Here is a 6,000-nt window from a genome sequence, read left to right as displayed (position 1 = left end):
CACACTATGGTAGACAGATGGGCAAGCAGATGAAGGCTTCTGCTTCTATCCCTCACCTTCCCCCCAGCCCTGTCATTTTTATTCCAGGGTAGAAGAACATAGAACAGTACAGCACAGGAACAAACCCTTCAGCCCATGATGACTGCGCCAAACACAATGCCAAATTAAAGTAAGTCTCTTTTGCCTGCACATGATCCGTATTCCTCCATCCCTGCATATTCATGGGTCTATCTAAAAGCCTCTTAAGCACCTCTATTATATCTGCCTCCACCACCACCCCAGGCAGCCAGTTCCAGGCACCCACCGCTCCCTGTGTAAAAAAAACTTGCCCTGCACATCTCCTTTAAACTTTCCCCCCTCACCTTAAAAGCATCTCCTCTAGGGTTAGGCATTTCGACTCTGGGAAGACTGTCTACCCTATCTATGCCTCTCATAATTTTATAAACTTCTATCAGGTCTCCCCTCAGAAATCCAAATGCTGTTTCTTGTTAGTCGCCCCTTTGATTATTAATCATGTAGTCATACAGCACGGAAACAGGCCCTTTGGTCCAACTTGTCTATGCCGACCAAGATGCTCATCTAAGCTAGTCCCATTTGCCCTATATCCCTCTACGTCCCTCCTATCCATGTACTTATCTAAATGTCTGTTAAGTGTTGTTACTGTGCCTGCCTCAACCACTTCCTCTGGCAGCTCATTCCATGTACTCACCACCCTCAGTGTGAAGAAGTTGCCCTCTCCTGGACAATCCCAGAGTATCCTGGGAGTGAAACCTTTCCCCTGCCATTTTGTTCCTGCCAGAAGCTGTGAATGTCTGGAATGTAGCGCGGTCTTCACCATGCTCCAGATAATGCGGCTGTCAACGAACAGAGGATTGAGGGCATTCCAGCTAATGACAGTTGACATGGTGGGTGAGGTGACCAAAGACAGGACAAGATGCACCATGCTCCTTCCCCCACTATTGCTCTAGTTCTCTTTCATGTTGGCAATGAATGTTTTCTTCTCTCCCTAGTTTGCTCTTGTTTGGGAAAAGTGACCATAGTTGGAAAGTATAAAGTGTAGGATTTAGTAGCTTTTAATACAAACAAGACCAAACCTACAAACTGTTTTGTAATGTAAGTTTTATTTAGTTTCAAACATGAACAGCTACATGAATAAACACCATTGTCTGTGAAGAGAGTAGGCTGCTAGCTCACAGCAGAAAGCCACTGAAGTGATATGGTTTAGAAACTGACACAACTATGAGATATTCAGGTCTGCACTGGCCAAACGTACAGACAACGGGCTATGTTAATTGGCCTATGTCAAACCAGGCATCAGACATCTTTGCACCATTGTGACAGAGATCAGGGAATGTTCCAGATTATTTTCCCAGTTAGCACATCAAACATGGTCATAGTTAAAATGGTTCTGTCAATCAATCAATATTTGGGTTGTGTACCCAGAGAGTCAGCTTTCACAGTATTGTGGTAAAAGAAGTATTAATGGATGCTGCATTTTGTCCTCAAATGCTGTTAGACCATCCATGTGAATTACTTCATCCCAACCAAGGGAATATTCAGTTGGTCCTGTCAGTTAAGATGTGCTCCCTTTGTAAATATGTAATTCCATGGAACCCCTTGTTTATCCCCAAAATATTGAAGTAAACTGTGCACTTGTAACCTTTAAAATTGTACTCAATCTCTGCTGTTACCTTTATACGTAAAGAATATAAAAACTTCTGGTGTGCATTTATACCGGGATGACATCATGCTGGTTTTTAGCCCATGGTTCCGTAGGGATTCCATGCGTCAGTCCTGTCCTGGATTTTTGCACCTTTGTACCACATCTGAAGTTCAGACAGTGGTGTGTCTGACCTACCACTTCACAGCCAGACTTTGAGCTGAGTCCAGCCATGGCTCTTGATCCTAATGAGGGACTGGATATAATTTGCATCTATCCCTACTGCTTTACATCAGCTATAGCCGGTGTATCTAATTCCATCTCCATTTTTTTTCAATTAATATTACTTTTTTAATTAAGCTACAAGGTGGGAGCCTCAGTTTGTGCTGCCCAGGAGCTGGTTGTTACTCACAGGCTCTTGCTTTGGGAGAGACGTTGAGAGCTTTGCAGCCACAAAGTTAGTGCAGCCATGGTCATCCCTCAGGAGGCGATCGCAAGGTGTGGTCCAGGTGAAACACCATCCGGCCCATCAACCTTTCCTTAACAGCGGTAACTTGGATTAATGTACCACCTTTAACATAGCGAAGTTTCTCAAGGCGCTTCACAGTATTGCCAAACAAAATGTAACACTGATGTTTATTTTAGGAGGATTCCTAAAGGTGAGCCAGAGAGGTGGAAAGATTAAAGGAGGAAACTTTGGACTTCAGACCTTGGCAGATGAAGGCATGCCAGTCAATGGTAGAACTTACCAGGACCCTATTGCTGCTTCCAAGTGCCTAACATTGGGTAAAATGAAAACACGTTCAATGATGGTGTTCCAATGTCTTTCCATTACCATCCCTGTTAATGGGCACCCAGTCACATCCTACAACTGACAGGCCACGGCTCCAATTAGCCTGAAACTACAGAGCATTTCACAATCCATGTCTGCAATTAGCCTGGCAATCTACAATCACTATGGCAACCAGTTGCTTATACTCCAGAGTTGATTAATATTGTGTTAACACATGCCACAATGTGGCTAAAATTAGCTTTACTCTGTCAAATTCCTTGCACTTTTGTGCTGGAGTAATTAATGTATAAAATTCGGTCTTGTTCCATGTTTGAGAGTATACAGGGACAAAGAAATAGTAAGGTTCCCAGCTCTGCTCCTGTTCCACATAACAAAGCATGGGAGGGGAAGAGATCATTCAGAGGCACGCTGGCTGATCTAAATCCTGCCTTCCCGATGGAAGCAGGTTTTATTTTAGACCAGGCACTTGGATTGTTTTTGGGCTGGTGCATGTGAAGCTGACTGGCGAGAGGGAGGCAGGAAGGCAACAAGAGAGTAGGAAAGAAGAGGAAAAGCAGCAGCACAAAGAGCTGGGTAGCAGGCAGGCTAACAAAGTGGGAGAAAAGGCGTAACTAGAAGATAAAGAGGCTGCAGTGAGAGGAATGGGGAAATAAACCTTCATTAAATGGGGAGCGTCGCAGAAGGGTAGTTACTGCTGGTTGCTTTTTTTATTCTTTTGTAATACAGATAACATTACAAATGGAAGTAATGTGGAGAACTGCTTGTTTTCTAAACCGAAAACATTGCTCTTAATGCAGGATTTCCCCCACAAAAAGCCAGTGACAGAGGTGAAGCTTAAACAAGAGAAAATGCTGGAAACACTCAGCAGGTCAGGCAGCAACTATGAGGGGAGGAACAGATCCTCAGCCTAAAACGTTAACTCTGTTTCTCTTTTCTGCAGGCACTGCCTGACCCTCTGAGTGTTTCCAGCATTTTGTGTTTCTTATTGCCAGTGCACATTAATGCTGATGTAAGTGTGGTACACTCAAATTAACAGTGGGCTTTTTCTCAAAATAGTGAATCACAGAAATTCCTTGCATTACCGACGCTGCCCTTGTCAAGTCTTGCCAATCCCCTCTTCAGTGGTCCTGGTTCTGGCTTTTGTCGGCCTTATTTTGGTGAAAGGGTGATATCATGCCTGTTAATAAATCTGCTTTAAACACACAATTTTAGTCTGAAATACTACTGGATCCTACATTGCAATTTTGAAGAAGAGCGTGGAATTATCCCCAGTGCCCCGACCAACGTTTGTCTTTCGACCATGCGCTAAAAAACAGAAGGCCTGGTCATTGCCTAAAGAGAGGAAGGTAACTGTGATGACACTCCGAGCTATTTCATTGACTGTGAAGGGTACCGGGACACCCTGTGGTCATGAAAGGTTCTGTGTACCTGTGAGCCTTTCCTTTCCTCTCTCCTGGTGACTCCCATCAGTTGTTCCATAAGGTAGAGCAGCGAAACACTCTGTTTCTAGGCAGACTGTGGAGAATATCCAGAATAAATGTTGCCAGAGAGTCAGCAAAATTTTGGTAGTGTTTCAAAAATCCTTATACAACAGAGCTCAAAATTCTCAGCAATGTTCACTTACTGCCATTCAGCTGATTAAATGAATCATTATTCACCAGAATGCCATCCAGACTAATGAGCACCAGCAGCAATTTAATCATCAATTAGATCCTTAATGAATCTCTGGGTGGGCAGCTTTGGGCTGGCTTCAGCTTCTTTACCAAGATGTCATGTCATGTTAGAGACAGGATAAACCGTTACTGCAGTACAAAGCCAAACTCTTCCCCCAGGGCACAGAAGATCGTTCAGCCCATTGGGTTTATACCTGCTGCCAGCAGTCCCCTTCGCCTTCCCTCCTACCCAGCAACACTGCAGCTTATTCTCTCTCACAGTCCCTCTCCCTTTTGATCCTTTTGCCCCTTACCTACACTGGAGGTAATTCACAATAAGCGATTAACCTACGGGCGCATCTTTCGGAAACCAGAGCACCGGGGGGGAGGGGGGCAACCCAGTTACAAAATGGACGTGGAAGCTCCACACAGACAGCACCTGGGGTCAGGATCACACCGGGTCCCCGGAGCAATGAGGCAGCAATGCTATCTGTTGCCCCACAGTGCTGCCCAGCAACCATTTCATTGCCGGGGTGCTGAATGCCATCCAACAGAACTCTGAGGCAGCAGCTGTTACACACTTGGAGTCATAGAACAGGCCCTTCAGCCCACCACGTCTATGCTGCCCCCATGCGCATCTATACTGACCTCACTTCCTGCATTAATTCCACATCCCCCCACGCCCTATTCATTCACGTACCTGTCCAGTCGCCTCAAATGTTGTCACCGTTCCTCCCTGCACCACCTCATTCCAGATACCAACTACTCTTTCTGTGAAAAATTTACCCCTCAGAACCCCTTCCCTCTCACTTTAAACCTATGCCCGCTAGCTTTAGACACACCTACCATGGGAAACTGGCTATCTATGCCTTTCATTATTTTATGTACCTCTCTCACGTCACGTCTCAACCGTTCCTCCAGGGCAACAGACCCAGCTAACCCAGTCTCTCCTTATAACTCAAGCCTTTGACTCCTTGTGAATCTTTTCTGTACCCTCTCCATTCTACTCCATCTTTCCTGCAGCTGGCACAACCCTGGTTCTCACACTCTTTTACAAGTCTCTTCTCAGGCCTGCTGCACTCTCAGGCTCTTTCTTTGCTTTGTTTGGGTCCGCAACAGGGATCATCCAGTCTCACTATCAAAAGTCATCCACAATTCCAATTCTGATGGGAACTCTCCGCACTGTTGCACCCTTTTACCTTTCTCATTTCTTCTAAACTTCACTTACTCGTCACATTTTGAAGCCACAGCTCTCGTCTCCACCTTGCCAACTTCACCTTTTTTTTAAAATGAACATACAAAAGTTGATTGACCAAAAACACTACAAAATGACATCCAGTGTCAAAGCTACAGCAACTGACACAAGAAAGAAAAAACTACGCAGATTCTAACTACATAACTACAGCAGATAACGCTAACTAACGACAACAAAACGCACTACTTCAGATAAGGATCTCGTTCACACCGTCCACAACACACGCGATGCCCTGAGGGGCCATTTTCCCCTCTCTGCCTTGTTAAGTTCTCCCAAGGTCTCTGTGAGGCCAGCACCGATGTACAACATGGTCTGTAGACCTAGAGAAACAAAGGACTGCAGATGCTGGAATCTAGATGAAAAACACTGTGATGCTGGAGGAACTCAGCAGGCCAGGCAGCGTCCGTCTGTAGACCTCGTTAGGACACACTTGAGTCTGTTACGTTTCTGTCCCGGTTATCAGGATAAAGTTTTAGAATTAAGAGTCTGTATCTTACAACATAGGAAACCCTATAGAGCTTCACAAGTAACAAAATGCTTTTGACATGTAGCTGTTGTTGTGATGTGGGAAAGCAGCACAGAGCAAGATCCCACTCACCGAAGTTAAATACTACATGGAACCTGGAGCACTGAGGCAGGC

This window comes from Pristis pectinata, chromosome 10 (genome assembly GCF_009764475.1).
Source record: "Pristis pectinata isolate sPriPec2 chromosome 10, sPriPec2.1.pri, whole genome shotgun sequence".
Classification (NCBI taxonomy): Eukaryota; Metazoa; Chordata; class Chondrichthyes; order Rhinopristiformes; family Pristidae; genus Pristis; species Pristis pectinata.
The sequence above is the reverse complement of the archived record's forward strand: the minus strand, read 5'-3'. Positions refer to the sequence as shown.